The sequence below is a fragment of the Somniosus microcephalus genome, chromosome 9, assembly GCF_052327205.1.
Source record: "Somniosus microcephalus isolate GS21.2 chromosome 9, FLI_Smic_1.0, whole genome shotgun sequence".
Taxonomy (NCBI): Eukaryota; Metazoa; Chordata; class Chondrichthyes; order Squaliformes; family Somniosidae; genus Somniosus; species Somniosus microcephalus.
The window spans coordinates 43,103,395-43,130,179 of NC_140995.1; the positions used below are offsets into that span (position 1 = coordinate 43,103,395).

Sequence of the window (26,785 nt, forward strand, 5' to 3'; positions counted from 1 at the left end):
AGCAGAATGGCCGCGAGCTGTCAAAAGTTGCAGCATTCAGCTTTCTGTTCTGGAGAGGTCTCTAAATCAGCCTGAGAGGAAGGAATTAACTTAGTGTACAGATTGTCAGTGTTTGACAGCTTCAAAAGCTCTTGACAGATGAAATGTCAATCTGTGACATCACCTGTTGCCGGGTGGCCCTTAATTGGCCTGCTGAGCCCGCTGGGTGGGCTCAACAAGGTCAATCAAGTGAAAATCGCGTGGGTTGGCCACAAAATGGAGGCGGGACTACAACCCCAAAAGTTGTAGTCCTGCCTCCTACATGCCTCCAGTATCAAAATCCAGCCCTGGGTCTCCAATTCAAGCTAAAAGTACAGAACAAAATTCCTTTCCTTTTATAACGAGTTGAAATTAGAGGTTTGTGGGTATATGTTGTGATTCGATTATAGTTGGTGTTTCCTACAGTCTAACTTCGTACAAAGTTATTTTGAATTCATTTAAGTTTATGAAGTCTTTTGCGTTGAGTGTTGAAAGTATCTTAAATATTAACTTACCACATTTTGCTATTTTGACTCTAACTTGGAGTGCAGGGTTGAAGTCGGCATTGCACGTTGCAATGATTTTTCCCAGGGATAGTTCACACAAAAGCTGTTTATGTTGTGACGAGTTTCTTTGCTTCACCAGACAACTAACAGCCATTTAATTGGTGGGCTCAGGGATATAGACATAGTATTGCCTGTGTATCACATACGTGATGGCAATCATTTTCATCCTGCTATTATCCAAAACTGTTTGAGGGTCTTACAAATTAGACTTGCACAATATCCACTGTTGCAAAAAATTGCCATTGATCAAGAGCCTTCGATATTCTACATCAAGTGGTCACAACGCACCAGCTGGGATATGATCAGAGCCCCCAGGAGAACAACACCTAATGCATAAAACTAAGCTTTGATCATTATGGCTGGCTTTGGACTCGTATGAGGGGTTGAAATGACTATATGACCGTGGCCTGTTACAATAACAACCGTAGTGGATTTGATCTGTGTCCCTTTGCCTTGATACCAAATGCATTTCCCATTGGTATCAGATAAGAACATAAGAAATAGGAGCAGGAGTAGGCCATATGGCCCCTCGAGTCTGTCCTGCCATTCAACAAGACCATGGCTGATCTTCGACATCAACTCCACTTTCCCGCTCAATCCCCATATTCCTTGATTCCCCTAGAGTCCAAAAATCTGTCTAGCTCAGCCTTGAATATACTCAACGATTCAGCATCCACAGTCTTCTGAGGTAGAGAATTCCAAAGATTCACAACCCTCTGAGATGAACTATACAGATCTGTTGGGCTTAGTACCTTGGGCTACAGAATCAAATGGCAATGCCTTTAGTAGAGTCTCGGCACATGAATCACCACTCCATTTGGAGGTGATTAACCTTATCTTCAAAATGTAGCCAATCCAGAAATGGTTCTTGTGACTAACCTGCAGAACAAGAGGCTATGGGAATTCTGGTGTAGACTCTGATAAACTGCCTTCCTACTGTTCTATGATGCAACGGAGCTCTGATGCATTATGCTGCTTATTTTGTAATTGAGATTGAGTGGGCACAGAATATGGGAATGAACAGAATGGTATTTGAAGCTGAAGTGCAGGTTTAAGTTCTATTGGAATAAATTAAGCCCTAAGCAATTGTGATTCCATTGCAGTTTTCTACATTTTTTTATTTGGGTTTTTTTAAGGTAGTAAAATTTCAATTCAGTTTACAGAGCAGGAAGCTCTAATTTTATTTTGTCTATTGTAAACCAACCAAGAGTTCCTACATAAGTGTGAGTGTGTGGTTTTTCTTTAGAAGTGCAAGTTGCCCAACAGTCAAGCTATGGTACTGTTTTTTGCTTTAATTATAAATTGTATGTTCAGAATGGTTAGAGTGCTCACTTTGGAAACATAGAAACATAGAAGATAGGAGCAGGAGTAGGCCATTCGGCCCCTTGAGCCTGCTCCGCCATTCAATGAGGTCATGGCTGATCATCCAAATTCAGTACCCTGTCCCTGCCTTCTCTCCATATCCCTTGATCCCTTTAGCCTTAAGAAATATATCCAACTCCTTCTTGAATATATTCAATGAATTGGCCTCCACTGCCCTCTTTGGCAGAGAATTCCACGGGTTCACCACTCTCTGGGTGAAGAAATTCCTCCTCATCTCTGTCCTAAATGGCTTACCCCTTATCTTTAGACTGTGACCCCTGGTTCTGGACTCCCCGACCATCGGGAACATCCTTCCAGCATCTAGTCTGTCTAGTCCTGTTAGAATTTTATAAGTTTCGATGAGATCCCCTCTCATTCTTCTAAACTCCAGCGAGTACAAGCCCAATCGACCCAATCTCTCCTCATACGTCATTCTTGCCATCCCAGGTATCAGCCTGGTGAATTTTCGGTGCACTCCTTCCATGGCAAGAACATCCTTCCACAGATAAGGCGATCAAAACTGCACACAATACTCAAGATGTGGCCTCACCAAGGCCCTGTACAACTGCAGCAAGACACCCTTGTTCCTGTACTAAACCCTCTTGCTACAAAGGCCAACATACCATTTGCCTTCTTAACCGTCTGCTGCACCTGCATGCTTATTTTCAGCGACTGATGCACAAGGGCGCCCAGGTCTCGTTGCACTTCCCCTTCTCCCAATCTATTGCCATTCAGATAATCTGCCTTCCTGTTTTTGACACCAAAGTGGATAACCTCGCATTTATCCACGTTATATTGCATCTGCCATGCTTCTGCCCAATCACCCAACCTGTCCCAATCATACTGGAGTTTCTCGGCATCCTCCTCACAGCACACACGCCCACCCAGCTTTGTGTCGTCTGCAAACTTGGAGCTATTACATCTAGTTCCCTCGTCCAGATCATTAATATATATTGTGAATAGCTGGGGTCCAAGGACCGATCCCTGCGGTACCCCACTAGTCATTGCCTGCCACTCGGAAAAAGAGCCGTTTATTCCAACTCTTTGCTTTCTGTCTGCCAACCAGTTCTCTATCCAAGTCAATACCTTGCCCCCAATCCTATGTGCCTTAATTTTACATGCTAATCTCTTACGCGGGACCTTATCGAAAGCCTTTTGAAAATCCAAATACACCACATCCACTGGTTCTCCCTTATCTATTTTACCAGTTACATCCTCAAAAAATTCCAGTAGATTAGTCAAGCGCGATTTACCTTTTGTAAAGCCATGTTGACTTTGTCCGATCCGGTCACTCTTTTCCAAGTGCTCTGCTATTACATCCTTTATAATGGACTCTAGCATTTTCCCCACTACCGATGTCAGGCATACCGGTCTGTAATTCCCTGTTTTCTCTCTACCACCCTTTTTGAACAGTGGGGTAACATTAGCTACCCGCCAATCCATGGGTACTGTTCCAGAGTCTATCGAATTTTGGAAGATGACCAGCAATGCATCTACTATTTCTAGGGCCACTTCCTTAAGTACCCTAGGATGTAGATTATCAGGCCCTGGGGATTTATCGGCCCTCAATCCCATCAATTTCCCTAACACCATTTCCTTACAAATACTGATTTCTATCAGTTCCTCCCTTTCATTAGACCCTATGTTCCCCGACATCTTTGGGAGGTTATTTGTGTCCTCCTTTGTGAAGACAGAACCAAAGTATGTATTTAATTGGTAAGCCATTTCTTTGTTCCCCATTATAAATTTCCCATATTCTGACTTCACCAATCTTTTTCTCTTCACATATCAGTAAAAGCTTTTACAGTCAGTTTTTATGCTCTCTGCAAGCTTACTCTCATACTCTATTTTCCCCCTCTTATTTAATCCCTTTGTCCTCCTTTGTTGGATCCTAAACTGCTCCCAATCCTCAGGTTTACTGGTTTTTCTGGCCAATTTATATGTCCTCTCCTTGGATCTTATGCTATCCCTAATTTCCCTTGTTAGCCACGGTTGAGTCACCTTTTTTGTTTTATTTTTATGCCAAACTGGGATGAACAAATTCTGTAGTTCATCCATGCGATCTTTGAATGTTTGCCATTGCCCATCCACCAGCAACCCTTTGAGTGACATTCCCCAATCAATCCTACCCAACACGCACCTCATACCATCGTAGTCTCCTTTATTTAAATTGAAGACCCTTGTCTCTGAGTCAACTATTTCACACTCCATCTTAATGAAGAATTCTATCATATTATGATCGCTCCGACCCAAGAGGCCTCGCACAACAAGATTGCTAATTAATCCTTTCTCATTACATAATACCCAGTCTAAGATGGCCTGATCTCTAGTTGGTTCCTCGACATATTAGTCCAGGAAACCATCCCGTATACACTCCAGGAATTCCTCCTCCACAGTATTGTTACTAATTTGGTTAGCCCAATCTATGTGTAGATTAAAGTCACCCATGATAACTGCTGTGCCCTTATTGCACGCTTCTCTAACATCCCGTTTAATGCCATCCCCGACCTCCGCATTACTGTTTGGAGGTCTATATACCACTCCCACTAACGTTTTCTGCCCCATGGTATTTCTCAGTTCTACCCATACAGACTCCACATCATCAGAGCTAATATCCTTCCTTTCAATTGTGTTAATCCCCTCTTTAACCAGCAATGCTACCCCACCTCCTTTTCCTTTCTGCCTATCGTTCCTGAATATTGAATACCCCTGGATGTTGAGTTCCCAGCCTTGGCCACCCTGGAGCCATGTTTCCGTAATCCCAATAATATCATGTTCGTTTACCTCTATTTGTGCAGCTAATTCATCCACTTTATTATGAATGCTCCTCGCATTAAGACACAAAGCCTTCAGGCTTGTTTTTTTAACGCTCTTAGATCTTTTAGAATTATTATTTACTGTGGCCATGTTTGATTTAAACCCTTGATTTCTCTGCCTGTCACTTTTGTTTTTCTCCTTCCTGTTTTTTGCTTTTATCCTTGTTTCCCTTTCCTCTGTTTCCCCGCTCAGGTTCCCAACCTCCTGCCATTTTAGTTTAAACCCTCCCCCAGTGCACTAGCAAACACTCCCCCTGGGACATCGGTCCCGGCCCTGCCCAGGTGCAAACCGTCCGGTTTGAACTGGTCCCACCTCCCCCGAACCGGTTCCAATGTCCCAGGAATTTGAATCCCTCCCCCTTGCACCATTCCTCTAGCCACGTATTCATCTGAAATATCCTTCTATTTCTACTCTGACTAGCACGTGGCACTGGTAGCAATCCTGAGATTACTACCTTTGAGGTCCTGTTTTTTAATTTACCTCCTAACTCCCTATATTCAGCTTTTAGGACCTCATCCCGTTTTTTACCTATATCGTTGGTACCTATATGCACCACGACAACTGGCTGTTCCCCCTCTGCCCTGCAGCCACTCTGAGACATCCTTGACCCTTGCACCAGGGAGGCAACACACCATCCTGGAGTCTCGTTTGCGGCCGCAGAAACGCCTATCTATTCCCCTTACAATAGAATCCCCTATTACTATAGCTCTCCCCCTCTTTTTCCTCCCGTCCTGTGCAGCAGAGCCACCCCTGGTGCCAGGAAGTTGGCTGCTGCTGCCTTCCCCTGGTAGGCCATCCCCCCATCAGTATCCAAAGCGGTATGTCTGTTTGAGAGGGGGATGGTCACAGGGGACCCCTGCACTACCTGCCTGTGCCTAGTACTCTGCCTGTTGGTCACCCGTTCCCTTTCTGCCTGTGCCACCTTTATCTGCGGTGTGACCAACTGATTAAACGTTCTATTCACGACGTCCTCAGCAACGCGAATGGTCCAGTATGTATCCAATCGCTGCTCCAGCACCACAATGCGGTCTGCCAGTAGCTGCAGCTGGACACACTTCCTGCACACACAGTTGTCAGGGACACGGGAAGTGTCCGAGTTCCCATGCGCAGGAGGAGCATACCACCCACCGGGCTGTCCTGCCATGAATTACCCTTTAATTAATTGAAATTAAATCAAATCAATCCCACCAATGACACTACAGATAAATGATATATTTTAGGGCCCTGGTTTACCAACAGTCCCCGCTACACTACCGAGACCCTAGAAACTATAAACCACAGAGTTAGAGTTTAATAAAGAAAGAAATACTCACCAACCAATCACTTACCTGCTTTCTGGTGACGTCACACTTCGATGACTTTTTACTTCTCTCCCTCTCTGAGATTGGAGATTAGTAAACCTATCTGGTCTCTGGGGCCTTTTAGAGCCTCGCCGCTCGCGTTTCCCGCCGCTGCCGCTGTGAGGCCTACCTGGTCTCTGGGGCCTTTTATAGCCTCGCCACTCGCGTATCCCGCTGCTGCCGCTGTGAGGCCTACCTGGTCTCGGGGGGCCTTTTAGAGCCTCGCCGCTCGCGTTTCCCGCCGATGGAGAAGGATCCTGGAGGCAAGGGGGTGGGAGGAAAAGAGAGAAACCTTAGTTAACTTGTGTAAGTGCTGAGTGATATACCTATCAATTCGTCCAATAAAAAGCGACGAGTTAGGAACGTAACTAAAGGTTTTTATTGACTAAATAACAGAGCCCACCCTCGTGGGTGATCGGGTCCAACAAGGAGGAATACCAGCCAGTCGACTACCTTTATACCTGGGCAGGTAGGTGGAGCCATGGGCGGAGTCGGAGGTGGTCAGCCCAGGTATAACAGCGCGACAAGAGGCGACCTCGTATCGTGATACAACAGTGATAACGGTGATAACAATACAACAGTGATAACTATAGTGTAACGATAAAAGTGGTTTACCACATTCACCCCTTGTTTAGATTTGAGTCCGGCGGGGTGAAGTGTACTACCAGTTCTGGTATGTCAGTCTGTCCGGAGGCCTCGTAAGCCTCTCCGATCGTCGCAGCGGCGGTGCTGCATTATCCGGTGTTAGTGCTGGTGTCTGCGTGGTCGGCGAAGGCTCGTGGGGTTCCGGCATGCCGTCTACCTGGGCTGGAATTGGGGGGGTGGTGGGGGGGGGTAAAGGTGGTGTCTCCGGAGTGCCCGAGGGTGCGAGGTCTCGTAAGGAGACAGTGTCCTCCCGCCCGTCTGGGTAAGCCACGTAGGCGTACTGGGGGTTGGCGTGCAGGAGGTTCACCCTTTCGACCAGGGGGTCTGTTTTATGGGCCCTCACGTGCTTTCGCAGCAAGACGGGCCCCGGAGAGGTCAGCCAGGTTGGTAGAGTGGTTCCCGTAGTCGACTTCCTGGGGAAAACAAACATTCGTTCATGGGGGGTGGCGTTAACGGCAGTGCAAAGTAGTGACCGGATGGAGTGCAGCACTGTCGGGAGGACTTCCTGCCAGCGGGAGGTTGGGAGGCCCTTAGACTTTAAGGCTAAGAGGACGGCCTTCCATACCGTCGCGTTCTCTCTTTCCACCTGGCCGTTCCCTTGGGGGTTGTAGCTGGTGGTCCTACTTGCTGCAATACCTCTCGCTAGTAGGAACTGACGGAGTTCCTCGCTCATGAAAGAGGAGCCCCGGTCACTATGTATATAGTTTGGGAACCCGAACAAGGCGAAGAGGTCGTTCAGGCATTTAATGACCGTGGTACTGGTCATGTCTGGGCAGGGGAAGGCAAAGGGGAAACGGGAGTACTCATCAACAATGTTGAGGAAGTACACATTACGGTCAGAGGACGGGAGGGGCCCCTTAAAGTCGATGCTCAGGCGCTCGAAGGGGCGGGTGGCCTTGATCAGGCTTGCTCTGTCCGGCCTAAAGAAGTGCGGTTTGCACTCGGCGCAGGTCTGGCAGTTCCTGGTTATGGTCCTGACCTCCTCGATGGAGTAGGGCAGGTTGCGGGCCTTAATGAAGTGGTAAAGTCTGGTGACCCCGGGGTGGCAGAGGTCGTTGTGGAGGGTCTGAAGTCTATCACTTTGCGCGCTGGCGCATGTAATTCGTGACAGAGCATCGGGGGGTTCGTTCAGCTTACCTGGCCGGTACAAGATATCATAATCGTAGGTGGAGAGCTCGATTCTCCACCTCAAGATCTTGTCATTCTTGATTTTGCCCCTCAGCTTGTTATTAAACATAAAAGCGACCGAACGTTGGTCGGTAAGGAGGGTAAATCGTTTGCCTGCCAGGTAGTGCCTCCAGCGTCGTACCGCCTCCACAATCGCCTGGGCCTCCTTCTCGACCGACGAGTGTCGGATCTCAGGGCCCTGTAGGGTCCTTGAGAAGAAGGCCACCGGTCTCCCCTCCTGGTTAAGGGTGGCGGCTAGGGCGAAGTCGGATGCATCGCTCTCGACTTGGAAGGGGATGGACTCATCCACTGCGTGCATAGTGGCCTTGGCAATGTCTCCCTTAATGAGGGAGAAGGCTGCGCACGCTTCCTCCGTAAGGGGGAAGGATGTGGACTTCATGAGGGGTCTGGCTTTGTCCGCATAATTGGGCACCCATTGGGCATAGTAGGCGAAGAGCCCCAGGGTTCTCTTAAGTGCCTTAGGGCAGTGGGGGAGGGGTAGCTCCATGAGGGGGCGCATTCTTTCGGGGTCGGGGCCGATGAGTCCGTTCTCTACTACACAGCCAAGGATGGCAAGGCGCGAGGTGTTAAACACACATTTCTCCTTATTGTAGGTGAGGTTCAGCCGTTGGGCTGTACGGAGGAATTTCTCCAGATTCACGTCGTGGTCCTGCCGGTCGCGGCCGCAGATGGTGACGTTATCTAGGTAGGGGAATGTGGCCTGCAGTCCGTTCTGGTCAACCATCCGGTCCATCTCCCTTTGGAAGACCGAGACCCCGTTGGTGACACCGAAGGGGACCCTAAGGAAGTGGTATAGGCGCCCATTCGCCTCGAAGGCGGTGTACTGGCGGTCCTCGGGGTGGATAGGGAGTTGGTGGTAGGCCGACTTAAGGTCGATGGTCGAGAATACGCGGTATTGTGCAATCTGATTGACCATGTCAGATATGCGGGGAAGGGGGTATGCGTCCAGCTGGGTGTATCTGTTTATGGTCTGGCTGTAGTCGATGACCAGGCGATTTTTATCGCCGGTCTTAACGACCACGACCTGGGCACGCCAGGGGCTGTTGCTCCCCTCGATGATGCCCTCCTTCAGGAGACGCTGCACCTCAGAGCTAATGAAAGCTCTGTCCCCAGCGCTGTACCGCCTGCTCTTGGTAGCGACGGGTTTGCAGTCGGGGGTGAGGTTAGCGAACAGGGAAGGTGGCGGCACCTTGAGGGTGGATAGGCTGCAGGTGTTACGCGGTGGGCGGTTTAACCTTCGCTGGTTGTCGACTGTGAGTGGGGGGAGGGGTCCACCGTATGCTAGGGTTACACTTTGGAGGTGGGATTGGAAGTCCAGCCCTAGTAGGACGGCAGCGCAGAGCTGGGGGAGGACGAGGAGTTTAAAGTTTTTATACTCTGTGCCCTTAACCGACAAGGTCACAGCACAGTAGCCGCTAATGTCCGTGGCGTGGGACCTCGATGCCATCGAGATTCGGTTGCGCGTTGGCAGGACAGGGAGGGAGTAGTGGCTCACCGTGTCTGGGTGGATGAAGCTCTCCGTGCTTCCGCTGTCGAACAGGCAGGTCGTGGCGTGGCCGTTTACTTTGATGTCCATCATCGACTTGGACAGGTGGTGTGGGCGGGCTTGATCCAGAGTGACGGAGGCTAGCGTGTAGGTAAGCGAGTCGTTGTCGTCTGCGGGCGAGGCGGTCGTCGGGTCCGGGGGCCCGGTGGCAGTCGGGCGTGGTGGGTAAAATGGCGTCTCCCACGAGGTAGGACAAAATGGCGGAGAAGATGGCTGCCCCCATAACTCACATGAGGCACTATTGGGGTCGGTTGCCTTGATCAAAGATGGCCGCCCCCATGACTCACGTGTGGGGATACTGGCCTCAGTTGCCGTGAAAGAAGATGGCCGCCCCCATAGTTCGCATGAGGCACTGCTGGCCTCTGAAGATCCGCTCCTGCAGGCCTTAGAGAAATGGCCTTTCTTCCTGCAGGTTGTGCAGGTAGAGTTCCTGGCTGGGCAGCGCGACCTCGGGTGCTTCTCCTGGCCGCAAAAGAAGCAGCCGGCGGCCCGATCGCGGGTGCCCGATGTCGGAGCCGGTGGCGGGCCCGGTCGGGTCCGGGACGCCGACGCTGAGGTAGGTCCCGGGGGCGGCGCTGCGAAGGGTATTGCGGTAGGGGTCGGGCCCGAGTCCCAGGGTCGCGAGCAGTACCTGGAAAACGCCTCCTGGTCCTGATGGGCCACCTCCAGGGAGAGAGCGAGGGCTTCAGCTTTGTCCAGGTCGAGGTCTTTAGCTTCAAGCAGTCTTTGCCGTGAGTAGTCGGACCGTAGGCCTTTCACAAAGGCATCGCGGATATTATCCTCCGTATTTTCAACAGCCGTCACCGCTTTAAAGTCACAGTTCCTGCCGAGTGCTCTTAGCGCCCGTAAAAATTCAGCTACAGACTCTCCTGGCTGTTGCGGGCGGGATCTTAGGAGGTGCCTGGTGTACATGTAATTTACCGGGCTGCGGTACTGCTGTTTCAGTAGGTTGATAGCGGCCTCGTACGTAGTCGTGTCCTGTATGAGTGCGTATACTCTCGGGCTCGCTTGGGCGTTCAGAAGTCTTAGTTTGGATCTCTGCGGGGCGCCGGATTCTTCCAGGTAGGATTCGAAGCAGTCCAGCCAGTGTTTGAAGTTGAGGGCTGCGTTTGCTGCCTGTGGGTTTAGATCCAGGTACGGTGGTTTGAGGGCTTGCAGCCAAGCCGGCTGGTGTGGCTGTGCTTCTGGGAGGGCTTCTGGCTGGCCAGTAGTAGACATCTTTAAAATTTAGTCAATAAAATTGATATACCTATCAATTCGTCCAATAAAAAGCGACGAGTTAGGAACGTAACTAAAGGTTTTTATTGACTAAATAACAGAGCCCACCCTCGTGGGTGATCGGGTCCAACAAGGAGGAATACCAGCCAGTCGACTACCTTTATACCTGGGCAGGTAGGTGGAGCCATGGGCGGAGTCGGAGGTGGTCAGCCCAGGTATAACAGCGCGACAAGAGGCGACCTCGTATCGTGATACAACAGTGATAACGGTGATAACAATACAACAGTGATAACTATAGTGTAACGATAAAAGTGGTTTACCACACTGAGTAAATGCATGTCAACTTTATTATTGTCTGGTAGCCATTTATTGATTATTCCAAGCACATGGTGATTATATTAAACCTTTCAACGTGAACATCACACATCAACCACTCAGTTCACTAGCTGTCTGTGGAGCCACACTGCTTGCAGCCAACAAAAACTTTGTTGGGAGAGGAAGACTGGGGACAAATACCTCCAGGAGCCCCAGTTATGTGTTCGATACGCTGAAGTGGTTACAGAAATCTCATGTCAGCATTCAGACAATGGCCATAGCCTGCTCAAACTTTACTCTTTGTTTTTTAAACACACTGAACTTGATAAGAGATACACTTTTATATTTACTGTAAAACCCAGTTGTATAATTCTAGAGGTAATTTTAAACTGATTCAAATTTTAATTTGATCCTATTCTGTTGGACTTCTGACTAGTCAGGTTTGTATTTAAGTTTTGTGAATAGCAGTTTTAACGCCTAAAACACAGCAGCAATGGTAAATGAGACATCAATAATTGTGCAAAGATTACTTTAGTACATGCATGCAGCATTATTTGACCTTTAAGTAGAATTCATCTCGCCTTAACTACTTTTAAAAGTCCCTTGACAATATTAGAATTGGATGTTTGCACAATAAAGGTTAAATGCCAATCATAGAACTAGAATATGTATACTGTTGCACGGTGAGAATAAGCCAACTGTGCCATATGCATTTGTTTTATTCAGGAATAGGTATATTCCTGTTAATTTTGAGATTGTAATATATACCACTAAAGCAATAAATATTAGTAAGAAAATGGGGAAGTCCTCATTTAAAAAAAAAAAAAAAAAAAATTGGCTAGTAACTGACTGGGGAGTTTATTGAAAGGGTTCAAAATTAACAAGTTCCAAACAGCTATTAAAAATCTCAGGCTGGTAAAAGCTTGCATGTGTTTGAAAAAATTGCAGAAAGCAAAACTCTCAGGATCAGACAAAGTCAACATGGATTTACAAAAGGCAAATCATGCTTGACTAATCTACTGGAATTTTTTGAGGATGTAACTGGTAGAATAGATAAGGGAGAACCAGTGGATGTGGTGTATTTGGACTTTCAGAAGACTTTCGATAAGGTCCCGCATAAGAGATTAGCGTGTAAAGTTAAAGCACATGTGATTGGGGGTAAGGTACTGACTTGGATAGAGAACTGGTTGGCAGACAGGAAGCAAAGAGTTGGAATAAACGGGTCTTTTTCCGAGTGGCAGTCAGTGACTAGCGGGGTACCACAGAGATTGGTCCTAGGACCCCAGCTATTCACAATATATATTAATGATCTAGACGAGGGAACTAGATGTATTATCTCCAAAATAACAACAGAAAACGCTGGAAAAACTCAGCAGAACTGAGAAAAAAAGGCAGGAAATGAAAGAGTAAAAGTCAGTTTGGGGGCTGGGAAATGGGGGAGGGGATGAAAGAAGAGACATTAAGAGATATTCAAGGTGAGACGAGATAGTAATAGGACAGGTAAAGAAACAAACTGGCTCTAGATGAAGTGTGAAATGCGCTGGCAAAGTGAAAGACAGCTGCCATGTAATATCTCCAAGTTTGCAGATGACACAAAGCTGGGTGGGCGTGTGCTGTGAGGAGGATGCAGAGAAACTCCAGTATGATTTGGACAGGTTGGGTGATTGGGCAGATGCAGTATAATGTGGATAAATGTGAGGTTATCCACATTGGTGGCAAAAACAGGAAGACAGATTATTATCTGAACGGCAATATTGGGTGTCCTTGTGCACCGGTCGCTGAAGGTAAGCATGCATGTGCAGCAGGCAGTTAAGAAAGCAATTGGTATGTTGGCCTTCATAGCGAGAGGATTCGGGTACAGGAGCAAGGATGCCTTGCTGCAGTTGTACAGGGTTGGTGAGACCACACCTTGAGTAGTTTGTGCAGTTTTGGTCACCTTATCTGAGGAAGGATGTTCTTGCCATGGAGGGAGTGCAGCGAAGATTCACCAGACTGATACCTGGGATGGCAGGAATGATGTATGAAGAGAGATTGGGTCGATTAGGCTTATATTCGCTAGAATTTAGAAGAAAGAGGGGATCTCATTGAAACTTATAAAAATTCTAACAGGACTAGATGCAGGAAAGATGTTACTGATGGCAGGGGTGTCCAGAACCAGGGGCCACAGTCTAAAGATAAGGGGTAAGCCATTTAGGACAAGAGATGAGGAGGAATTTCTTCACCCAGAGAGTGGTGAACCTGTGGAATTCTCTACCACAGAAGACAGTTGAGGCCAATTCATTAAATATATTCAAGAAGGAGTTAGATATATTTCTTAAGGCTAAAGGGACCAAGGGATATGGGGAGAAAGAAGGGACAGGGTACTGAATTTGGATGATCAGCCATGATCGCATTGAATGGCGGCACAGGCTCGAGGGGCCAAATGGCCTACTCCTCCTATCTTCTATGTCTATGTTTCTAAAACAGCAAATTAAAAAGTCATGGGGCAGAACAAAAATTTCTGGGTAACAGGAAAAAATGCAACATCTTATTCACGGCTTGCACCATCCTATAAGCCATTTTAATTGACATTTTTAAAGGAAATCACCAGGTAAGGGCTCCACAGCAACCTTCCCTCTAAGCTGCACGGCCACGAGGCTGTTTGCTGGGCTGGCTTTTTCAATGTTAAGTTTCACGTATGCACGAAACTGAAGGGGCCGCTCACCCAGAAATAATTAGGGGAACCATTGCTCCACAGCGCTGCATTTTCAAGAATCTGGATGGTAATTGCCTAGGAAACTAAACCTCATATCCTTTCCATCACAAAGACCATCTACCGTTGCAACATTGTCTACCTCGGCCCCTATATTAACCCCTTTGCTGCTGAATTTCTTATGCCTTTCACTTCCAAACTTGACTGCTCCCATACTGACCTCCCTCCTTCCACCCTCTAAACTTCAATTTGTCCAAAACTCTGCTACACACATCCTGCCCTGCTTACTCACCACCTATGCCCTCACTGACCTATATTGCCTCGCTGTGCCCCAATGCATTAAATTTAAAATTTTCATCTTTAAATAGCTCCACAGCCTTGCCCTACTCCATCTTATCGCCACAATCTCCTCCACCCCATCAACCCTCTCATACAGTCCATTCCGCTTGTCTATCGCCTTTCCACCCTGCCACCTTGTCAAGCGTTTTCAGCTGCCTGGGTCCTACTCACTGCTATTCCCCCCTAAACCCCTCCAAAAAAAAAAAGACCGCCTCAAAATCCATCTCTTTGACCAAGTCTGTCTTTGCTCATTTCTACGTAAGCCACAGTTGCATTTTCGGCAGATGCTATTTTTGCTTTCACCACCTCTCATTTGCGAAACCAGCTTTATAAAATGCAGAGACGTACCGAGATGTACATTTGTTCTGGCAACTTAAATTTCACTTTGAATTAACAGCTATCGAATGCAGACCTCGCAGGTTGTTTTTGAACATTACATGTTGCTGGCTTCTGGAAGGCCGCAATCTTTTAAGAACAGAATATCGGGAGATAATTGAGGGTACAGTTTGGGGCTGTCACCTAATGCTAGGTGCTGTACCATTGCTCTGAATTAGTCACGTAATGATACAGTCGTAGCGTTCCCTACAACCACAGTACCGTTGGTATCCTGAGACCGCTCGCCATGTTAATATATACAAAATGTATAAAATGCTGCAACTTCCTGTTTGTCATGCCTATTTCCTTGTGACATTTAATAATGCCTGCTTCTATTATGTTTAATGAGGAACACTGTAGCAGCTGTTAGTTACCATTTTACATACTTGGCTTTCATTACCATTCAGTCATCCTAAAACTAGCTGGCGCTGTAGTGAGTCAACTCGCCATTATGTTTATACCCCTTTCGTGCACCCTTCCCCTTCTGTACACATTAAGCTCATTTTAAATTTACTTCTGAGCCTCGCCTCGCCTTCCCTCTTTTTCCCCCCCCCCCCCCCCCCCCCCCCCCAATCTCCCAATAATTGGTCTTCAATTGATAGCCCACTGCTCTGCTATTATCACCATCTGTGGCTCTGCTTCTGCACTGTGCTGAGCTCCTGTTTGTTTAATTCTGGTTTGTTCAGCTCTGATCTTGTGTATTTAATTGAGGCCTGCTTAATGCTAATTTTTTTCCTTTTGCTCAGTTCTAAAACGGTATGTCCTCTGGCTCAACGTCCGGAATGTTATGGGAGATCTGCTATATATTCTGTATAGCACACATTTCCCTGCAAGTGTCTTGATTACTTTTTGTACCTTCGCATAACCTCTAACTCGAGTAGGAGATTTCTAGTTTTTACAAAATTTGATTGCGAGAGTGACAATACTAGTTGTATACACCTTGCAGTGATTGAAAATAATTCCAGCTGGAAACTGAAATCATTGTTTAGGTATGATTTAAGAATGATTGATTGAATGGCAGATTGACAGTGGTTCAGTACTGGCAAGGATGACCAATCAGCAAAACAAATAATACATTTAAAAAAAATTATGATTCATTAACCATTATTACAAGTTAACAGTCATCTTTTTGTCTTTTTTGCCAGTGATGGGACTTTTCTAAACTGAGGGCAAGTTCACTGTCCATACATCCCAACCTACAAAACTAGCAAAAGCTGACCCAATGGCTTCAAAAAAGCTGAGGCAGCTCCCAAGACTTGACCATTCAAAAACAGCTCGACTATAAGCTTATGATACGCTAAGACAAGGAGTTAAGACTGAAATTATAGGTGGTACATGGGGCTTATTATAACTTAAGCTGTAGGTAGACCAACACCGTAGATTTTTGTCATGCAGGTCGACGTGAATGTGAAGAAAAGTTTTATTTTCTAGGGCAGTCTTATCAACATGAGCTGAGATTTTTGCTGCTTTAGTTGGTGCATTTTTGGGGGTATTTTGAAGCCGACTGTAACTGCATCTTTCAAGCCAAGAATAATGTATACTGGAAAGCTTATAGACATTTTAAATAAGAACAGTAGTTGTCAGAGATTCCAGTTCCTTTCATGGGCAATCTTCACTTCAGACGCACATTATTGATTTGAGAACTGAAACTTTTGAGGGCACCCATCAGAAATAGTCCCAACTGGCAATGCAGTCCACACTCATTAGATAAAACAGCCTCACTAACACATCTGTCCCTCGCCCAGATGCCACAGTAGCTCAAAGGCAGATAAGAAATTATCTGGCTTGAGGGCATTCCAGTTTAATTTAAAATTATTTTAAAGTAACTGAAGGAGAGATATGGCTGAGTCCATATCATCAAAACCATCTTGGAGCCAAGCTCTGATATTTTTTCTCCTTTTTAGATGCTTACTCTGTGTATTTAAAAGGTTTAAAAAAAAAAAAAAAACGTTTGAAGTATGGGATAGAAATGACTTGGAAATGATGGCGGGTGAAGATTTCTGGTGATGTTCCTTGATTTGCTATTTTTAACAGCAGCATTAACCTATTTTATAATAAACTGGTTGATTCCCCAGTTAATAGACAGAAATTACTTGTAAAAATGTGAAGTTTGCCTATAACCATTGGCAGAAATAATAATTACTGCAACAATAATTTATATTTGTTTAGTGCCTTTAATATAGAAAACATCCTCAGGCGCTTCAGAATTACTGCACAGTAAGTATATGAAAATGTAATTTGCAGGAAAAGTCTTGGAGAGCTGATTTTTGCACTCTCCAGTGAACACGACTGACTGCCTCCAGTCTGGACTTTGCAATCTATTATATTAATGATTTAGTGTCACTTCTCACATTTCTTGTGGATGTTGACAGCTGTAATACGGTGTGCAGTTTCTGTTTCGATTATACCACAAACATGCAAGTAAACTTAACAGTTTTCAAAGTTACAGAATGTAAGGCGGGTTCTGCAGCTCACCCACACACAGTTGTGCCCTGTAGTAAAGTCCTAACTATTGGACCATCTGTGCAATTACCTTAAGTAAACTGATCATTTACTGCATCCCCAACAAGCCCTGATAGTCTGCGAGTGAAGTGACAGGAATGTTCAAAGTTTCTTCTTGCATTCACAGCAAGGGACCACCTCCTTAATTTTTTTTAAAAAATGGCTGCACTCCTCTTGAAGAAAATAAATCTTCATGAACATCAGCCAGGATGCCCCAGAATATTTCTGAGAAAAATGTAACTTTTTTTTTTAGAGCTGCATTTTAGCACCTCTATGACTGATTTGGGGATAAGCACTAAATAAACACACCTGTGATTGGCTGGAACTATCAGATCATCTGCCGTAATTTTTTGCGCAACCTATCATGGGAGAAAGTAACGTCTGCATCGAACAGCCTTCGGTTTGACTCTCCAGTGCACCTGTTTCTGACAGTTTGCCTAATCCACCTTCCAACTCATCTGGTTGATACTAACTACCTTGAATTCTTACCAAAATGGAACAACTTCTTGTAACGTTTGAACAAGCTGATTTTTAAAAAGCTGGTGGTTGCATACATGCCACATCCTCGTTTGCATTTCTGTGAAGTTGCAACAAAGACAGATCTGAGCATGTATCCTTCAATGCCTATGTGAAGCTTTGGTCTCCAACTAATTAAATTGCTATGATCGGAGAAGAGCTGAAGAGTAATTTACTTCCGATCATTAAAATTTAAATGGCAACTAGTGGGTACCCAGGATTTTGTTAACATTTAAAAGTTAACAGCTGCATTTATATTGCAGGAAATGCCCATAGTTGCCTGTGTCCGGCTGTCTCTTCCAGGTGGTTTTGCTTCTGATGCTAGCTAAATGGTTGCTGACTGCAACTGTGCTTGTGCAGTATAGTATTTTGAAAGTGAAACTGGCTGGTGTAGAAACTATACATAAATAGGGCATTTTCTACAACACTGTCAGTTTGGCTCAATAGTAGCACTCATTTCTGCATGGGGAGTTTGTGGACTCAAGTCCCACTCCAGGACTGAGCACTGAAGGACTGCCGCATTGTCGGAAGTACCATCTTTTGGATAAGATGTTATACCAGCGTGTAAGGGTTGGGGGCTTCTTTAAACTGGTTTAAAGTAATTTTCCTGGTCTTGCAGCCTTTGCCTGCACTCAGACCAATTCCAATAAAACCAATTTTAAAACCGCGGTGTTGAATCGCTATCCCACCTTCCAGTTCTGACTGCAGGGCTTATAATTATTGATATTAAAACAGACATGTGGTTTGGATGAGAGAGAAAAATCAAGTTTTATTAACTAAAAGAAACTAAATCAAAATATCAAACTATCCCACACGAACACAGTAATTACAGTAAAATTGCTTAAAATGGGGTAAGGCAGACGGCAAAAACGAGGGGTAAGTGACTACAATGTTGGTTAAACAATCTTAGCATTATCCCCTTAAATTACCATCCCCCAAACTCCTGCTAGGTTGCTTTGCTGAGGAGTCAGAAACTCTGCTCACATGTGGTCCAGCAAAGTGAGAGAGAGAGGCTCACCTTTGGTCCCAGGAAGTAAAGAGAGAGATAGCTTCTGAGCAGCTATCTTTATACCTGGTGAGGCCCCTGCCGTTCTGCTTTGCAAAGGCTGTGTGCAGAATTCCCCGCCCAAACGGTCCAATACACAAGAGAAAGCTGTGATTGGCTAACAGAGTGGTTGGACTGGATTAATGTGTCTTCCGGAGCTCCCTGGGCTGAAACAAAAGGGAAATACAACTGCTCTATTGTCCAGCATGCTAGGTGATTTAGACCCGTTCAATTCTTAAACGGATCCCATTCAAGATACAAAAGTCTCTTCTGCAGTTTAGATGTATCCACTCGATATACAAACAAATGCTAATAGCATTCAATTGCTTTGTAAACAAAGCATTGTCCTTTGTCTTCGGCCATGTGGTGACAGCCATTTTTTATCCCTGGAAATTTAAAAGCACAACGCCCAGGGATTCTTTAATCAAAAAAATTGATCTTCAGAACTGTAAATTATTGCGAATTCTTACAAGCGTCTCGTGCGCCTGTTCAGCTGGACATAAAAGATTCCATGGCACTATTCAAAGAAGAACAAGGGGGTCTTTGTATCTTGGCCATGGATTCATCTCTCAACATGCCCATCATTTGCTGTTTGGGACCTTGGCGTGTGCAAATTAATTGTCTCATTTGCCTACAAAACACCGTTTGGATTTTAGAATTTATTGTCCCACTTTGGGACATCCTGAAAACATGAAAGCCCTACAAGTTTTTAACAGCATCAGGAATGGAAATAGATATTACATTATATATTTTTGGAAGCAGTTTTGGCAAGTAAATGTACTACAAAATTGCAGTTTTAGTACTGAGGCAATGCAAGAAACATTGCAAACACCTTGAGAGTTAAAGGCAGAAAGTGCCCTCTTTATATGATTATCACTCCTTTTAACTCCTTTCATTATATTAAAGATGGTGAGTGATAGCGGAACTGTGCCTGCAGATGTACTGTGAGCATAATATTGTGAAAGCTGCTGTACCATCCCCAGCCTTCCAGACATCAGAAACTGCCAGTTACCCTGTTAATTCGCAAGAATGCCTCCTTACTGGGCTCTCAGACTTTGCCATAAGCTTAAAAGTCATTCATCTAGCAAAAAAATGAAAGCCCTCTATCTTCAAAAACAACTTTACCTCTGAAGAGGCCCCAACTGTGGACCCACTTTAAAGTAATCCCGACGTGACCTGCACTGAACTGTAATTGTTCATCTCTCCATTATCTAAATCAGTACCCCCCGCCCCCCTCCCCCCGACATCACCTTTCCTCCGCCCATTTAAAAAATACTCTGCCAACCAATGCCTTCCCACCCGTAATTTTATCTTTGAAGGAGCAAGTAGAAAAGCGAAGAGCTTATAACAGCAAGTGGATCTTTGTGTACCTCAAGCGTTAGTTTAAAAATGCCTTTCTGCCTCTCATTTCACTTACCTGTTTAAAAAAAAATCCATCCCTTTTGAACTGACACCAAATTTGTGACATATGTCACAAAAAACTGTAGAACTGTGACCATCATAAATTTAAGGAGAAGCTTTCCGACCTCGACACCCTGCCCCCCCAACTGAGTAGCAATTCCCCTATGTTTCCCCTCAGTGCCCTAAAAGTAATACTACCAATAAGCTTTACCATTCCTTCTGACCTACAGAATGGTTTATTAGAGTTAAGAACCTAAAATATTTGTTTTGCTAAACAAGAGTTTTAATTTGACTCTTAATTTGTGGCATAAATTGCCATCAATTTCAGCCGATGACTCTTTTATATAAAAAAAAAACCATTACAAAAAACTTTTTGCAATTTTGTTCAAACAATTGTTTACTCGGACGGCTGTGTTGTACTTTTAGCACTTGGAAAACATTTCTTGCCATAGTGCAGCAGCCTTCAGCCCCAGCACACACTTCCACTGGATAAAAGTTGACTTAACATGCATTACCTTCCATCACCCCAGGGAAAAGTGAATTCTTCAACTTTGTTTCTTAGCTTTATATATTTTTTTAAATTGTGAGAATATTTGAACGTAAGAGCTGCTAGCATCTCTCAAAAATTGCAGTATTCTCATGCATTTATTGGTCGAATTGGATTGACGATGCATAATTCTTTTCAAAGTTATTTTTGCTTAGCCGCACCAGCACTGTCCCTACTGTTTCTATTTTCATTTCAGTGGTTTGGCACACTCCTTCAGAGACCCCGTGCCATATAAAGGAAAGGCAGCTGCACTTTTAGTTGAGGCAAGCATCAAGGGCTTCCAGTCATTTGGGGGAATACACCATCTGTTTCTCCTCTAGGATTTAGTTGAGAAAGAAGCTGCTTCTACTAAAGGGCAACTTTCTCTGTGTCCATCATGTTCCTACAAACAAATTTGAATGTCTTGTGCCTGCAGCTCAGGGTTATTTTGCATTTGTCTGGTTGTGGAATGTCAATTTTGCTGTTGGAACTGCATTTGAAGTTAACTGTAGTCCATTATTTGTGTGTGCTTGCACTGTCAAAACCTGAACTGTTTCTAGTCTCAAGAAGCCTGCTATTTTTTCACAGAAGATGTTTATGGGGGGGAGGGTGTGGAGGGAGGACGAGAAATAGTAGTAGCGAGTGAGGAACAGAAAATAAAACATGTTTATGCGAGAAGCTTAATGTTCTAATAGCTGCATATCTTGAACAATGGAAATGATATAATAATGTTGCCAAATTAAGTACAGAAAATGATTAGCTTCCTGAAGGTAGGCCACCTTTTACTGAAAGTGACGACATTTGAGGGCAGCTCAGTGGAGTCTCAGTATGTTGGGGGAAGGTGGGGGTGGTGAGAGCGACTTTGACAGGTGGAGACATGAATGCTGTCAACTTACTGGCAGACACGCTCGTGGAGCCTACAAATGAATGCCGAGAAATCCATGTGCAAGATGTTGTGAACCACGCATCTATTTTTAATTAAGAAGTACAAGGAGCCAGACTTATTTCATGCCTTTTAAATCCCTCCATGGTCTGTTAATATATTCAAACAGCTATTGTTTTTACATTTTAAATTTATTGCTCAGTCTCAATTTCAAAACGTAAACGTAAGCTTGCCGGGTAGGTTTAATTTTGTGCTCTCATTTTAAAGCAAGCCCATGGCACTGGCCTGTATACTGCTGTTAGCTGCACAGGAACAGTACCCATCCTTTCAAATCAGCTAATTTTGTCAAGTGAGATTTATCTGAACCCCAGCCTCCCATGGTTCCTTGAAGGTGAGATGTAAATATCAAGTTGCTGACACTCTGAAATGTATCCAAACTGACTAACCTATTAATGCTGTGATTGCAGAAATGAACTGCATTCTGTTACGAGTGTATTTGCTCATGGTACAAGAATGTATTTTATGGTTATAGTTTTTCTTCAATCATTTTACTTTGTATGTTCTGTGCATTATACTTTTTCTTTGTATAATACCGTGAATTTTTAAAAATACTTTTAAAGTAGTATGTTGTAACCTGGTATTCAACATGTGTTGCCTGTGTTCATATATAAAGTATCTGGATGTGTTTTGAAACTGCTGCTGGACTAGGAAGCAAAGATAATTAATGTTCAGGGGGGGAAAGTAAAATTTGACTGGTTTCAAACTTGTATAAATACATTGAGCAGAAAACAGCCTCTGCCTCCCTCTTGAGGTTTAGAAGTGTGCTATATACAGTGTGTCTGGTCCTGAGGCATGTGCAGGAGTCAAAAGAATGCAGACCTTAGCTTCCCTTGTACTGAACATTAGTATTCCCGATATTCACCAGTGAAGGCAACCACTCTATCTTGATTGGACCCTAAAAGCAGCTTTACTTATATACACACACGCACACGTTCCTATGTAAAAGTCTTCACCTGTGTCAGTGCTCTTGGCATGTAATGTTATTAATTTGTTTCATTTGTGGGTTTTTTAAAACTAAAATGCCCTCTAGTGCATGTTCTGCATGTGTCTCAGTTGCATCAGATTGGTTCAAATGTTATATTCCTAAAATGAACAACTAACCTTGGGGGACCTACCCATGAATAAGTAGCAAGTTAAACTGGCAATCAAAAGTAGCGAGGAGCGATGAATGTTACCAATCCAGCATCAGTTGTTTTATGAATTAAACTAAAAGGAACTAGTTAACACAAAATATTTTTTGAAAATCCACTTAATTGTCACCTTGTTTTGTCACTAACCCTGAGGGACATGGTACTCTAAATATTTATAACTTAAATTTAAAACAATGACACCAACTTGCAAGCATAAAGCTTACCTACACAATTGTCTTTGCTGTGTTTGAAATCTCTAACCAGATTTCTCACTGAAGGCTTGTCCTTTTCTCGGGGGCCTGGGATTTGAGTTACTTGGCCTTCCTACACCTATAACTCATCACCAAGCTGAAGGAAGAGACTGATCCATGTAGAAAACTACCAAGTGCCAGTGTCGCTCTGCAGAATGTACAAATGTTGCTCTGCACACAGAATGTGAACTACACCTTCCAAACTATCTTTGTGCTGAACTCAATGAGTGGCACCACATTTTAAAGTGGGGAGCTGCCTAACGTTTTTTAAAAATATGACTAACTGCAATATTAGCCATTCAGAGTGTGCTAAAATGTACTGTTGGTAAACCTGCCCCCAAACTTCTTACTCCGGCGATGGAAAAGGACCGATGGCACCAAAGCCCATGGAAGCAATTTTTACGAGTGGTGCATACTTGAAAGTGGCTGTGAATTTTCTGTGTATGAATACAACAAAAAAGAGTAAAGTATAAACTTTTGAACTATAGCTGAGGTAACCGTGACAAGAAAAACAATAGGCTTATAATCTATAAACAATAATAGTGCATACATGCTATGGCATATCCAGTTAATCCTGCTGCGCATCAGCTTTTAGTTGCCACATAACAGGAAACTGGCCCTGCTCAATCCATGCTTTAGTTTGTGCCTTATGTTTCACTTTTCTTGTGCTTCATTCCCCATTTAACTGCACCACTCCCTGGCCTGTGCTTGGGTCTCTGCTTGAGTAATGCCAAGGGAGATTTATTAGGCTGTCAAATGCTTGCGTGCCCAATCTCTGCATGATAGGACCAGAGAAAGCAAATACTTTCACTGCAGAGGTGTGGATAAATGCAGCTTGTTTTGGCATGATGACTTGGAAACAGAAACTCAATGCAGACTGGTCAAGTTTGAGGGTGACGCTGGACTGACGCGGCTGTCTAGATAAAACAGTCAAAGACCTGTAGAAGGTATTGGATTAAAATCTACAATTAGATAAATTAGTGAGAAGTGGAATTCAATACAGATAAGTACAAGGCATTAAACCCAATACCATACACGTACAGAATACAGACAAGCATGCTAATGAGTCATCTGCACAGGATCAAGGTCTTGACACAATGCACATTAGAAATTTGACTGATTCAACCATTAGAAATAATGGGCTTTGTCATCACAACCAGTCTTTAAACTTCCACACATTACCCTCGAAAACATGAGGTAATTTTATAATCTCACCGTTGGGAAGTGGCTACATCTAAAGGTTTCCCCTTGGAAATATGGATAGCTCTAGACAGTTGTATATTTTTCCTCTCAGAACAAGATTTAAAAAATCTTTTTGGGGTCAATTTTCCTTTACTCCCTCCTCTCCTCTTCCCTATTGCCCAGGCGCTGGACAGTCTCAAAGTGCCTGAAGCACTGATGTGAAAGTGCTAATGGCTTGCAGCAATAGTGATTGCCAGAAAGAACAGCCAAAAGGCCTCCAGCCTATTCCTGGTCCAAAGTTGCTGAAATGAAGAAAAGGGACTTGTCTTCAGAGCTGCTGCCTATCCCTCTGTCTGGTTAGGGTGAGGCTGTCGCAAGTTCTTAAGAACTACTACTTCTGAGTGCCCCAGAGTGGTGAAGAAACAGGAAAGTGGCAGAAGGGCCGGGAATGACCTTTTCTAACTCATTTGTCTGTTCTGGACCAGCACCTATTGCAGGTACAGGCAGTTCCTCCTTTGCCTCATTCCACCCGCCCCCCCCCCCACCCCTCACTCCCACCCTTTTCCTGGGACAACCTTGAAAATCCTAGGGGAGCATAAAGGGAATGGAGACCCGGTGTCATGGGTCTCCACCACAATTCCTGTCCCAAGTGCCCAGATATTAGGTGTTCCTTGGGCACTGACCATGGGATAATTGGCTCCTTTGTTTCAGTCATCTAGCTGACGTCAATTTTAAATTCACTTTACTCCATCTAAAGCCCTATCAAAAATTATATGCGATAGAAATTTTATTATTTGAATTGGACATTTCTCCTTCCATCATAAGCATCAATCTTCTTTGTTTCCTTCTAATAAAAAGTTCATAGAACTTGGAACAGCTGCATTATGCAACCCTGTGTACAAACTACTAAGTTATCTTGAATCTTAGTACTTTGCAAAACGGCTGTATTTTTATGAATTTTGATTGCGACAACACAGTTTGATTTGTGTATAGTCCCTTAAAGACCACGTGAAATATAACCTACAGCACTGGTTTTCATTTGCATTCTTTTAGTTTGGCATTGACAATGAGAGGTGACTACAGCAGCCAATTTAAAGACAGCAAGGTCTCTCAACCAGAAAATGAATGGCCCGATGACCTTTTTTGGGTTGAGGGAGGAATGTCAGCCAGAACAGCGGGGAAAGTTCCTGCACTCTTTAAATAGTGTAATGTAATTGTTTGCATTTACCTGAACAGACAGTATGTGCTTTGGTTTGACTTCTCACCCGAAGGACATCCCCTCAGACAATGTAGCATTCCCTTTGCAGTAGTACTGCACTGGAGCGTCAGCCTAGATTACGTGCTCAAGTTCGTAGTGGGCTTGAACCACACAATTTTGATTTGGAGGAGAACGTGTCAAACTTTTATTTATATTCACACTACTTGCTTATATATCAAGTCACAACATACAAATCTTTTATCTTACTAAAAGTGAGCCTTATTTATTCCATTTAAAATGATCTTGTCTCATCATTGAAATAAAGAAGATGTGAACATCGGCAGAGAGATTTTATCTCAAATTTATTCATGTGGCTTAAGAGGTTTGGTGTCTACTTGCATTAATCAAAGTTCCTTTAGGTTAGAACCATTCATTTATGTGACACGAGCGGTCAAACCACAGCCCTACTGTTAGGAAGGCATCCTCAAAATAACATTGCTTGCTTTCATTTGGAAATTGTGAGCTGCTTCACTGTTCTTTTAAGCCAAATACCTATTCCTTGAGAGCTCTAAAGAACAACCAGACCTGCATCAATTGCTGCAGAACCCATGATTGATGAACTGCAAAATAAAACATGAAACAAAGTGCTGTAGTTTGGTGCACAATTTAGCATGTTGAGAGCGAGCCAGCATAGCTAGCTTGTCACACTGGAGCCGGTAATATTGGGCAGTTTAGTGTAAACCATATTTCTAAAGTTACCCATTCAGATATTTAGCCGGAGTTACAGTAAGCTGTTGTGATGATGCCTGGAGGATCATGGGTACCGTGGTCTCATGCTTAGGGATACCCAGAAAGCCCAATTCTTCAATGGGTGTCTTTGGCTAAAGGTATGATAGTAATGCTCACGGATTAGAGCCGCCTTTCCGCTTCTAAACTTAATCTTTTTACCATTTCAAATAATAACTTGTATAGGATAGGCAATTTTTAATGGATTTTTTTTTTTAAAAAAAGCTTTTCCATTTATAAAATAATCTATTATTAAACACAATTATCAGAGAAGGGGTAGTGTTGCTAGTGGTTAATATAACTAGATTAGTAGAAAGTTAACCAATTTATAAGTTCTTTGCTGATCTTCCTGTGCTATTGCAAACCATATTTTTAGTTTTGAAATAATGCAATGTCCCTCTATTTGATTAATTTACTTGAATATGCCAATATGAAGGATAGTTCACTGAATTTGAACTCTCCCTGTGATGAGCAAAATACTGAAGTATAGATGTATAGGAAATGTTAATTTTTAATGAAATGTTCTTATTCTGGAGCATTTACCAACCCAACAGTTTCTAATCACTACTTAATTGGGAGATTAATTCTCATGAAAATGTTAATGAAGTTCAGTTATACTGTGTACTTCTTGTGCCTTTATGAATGGGATAACGTGTACTGTGTTTAACTGAAAAGATAAACCATGGGTGAACTTTGGACAGAGGTCATACTATCCAAGGGCTAAATTAGCATTTTTTGCATTAACTTCCACTCCTACAGCCAACGTTTACTGTGTCTCATTTATAATGTATAGTTTTACAAAATGTCGTGCCTATTTCAAATGAAGTCTGGTAAAGTAAATTAAAGTGATGAAAATATTGGCAATTAAGTCGCTTGGATGTGTT

General features: G+C 44.0%; 1 protein-coding gene across 6 annotated transcripts in view; it reads left to right on the forward strand.

Moving 5' to 3' along the window:
* LOC147112358 (PHD finger protein 3-like) overlaps nucleotides 1–26,785 on the forward strand; it is a 149,624-nt gene that overhangs the window by 45,536 nt on the left and 77,303 nt on the right. The gene's annotated exons all lie outside the window — the stretch shown is intronic.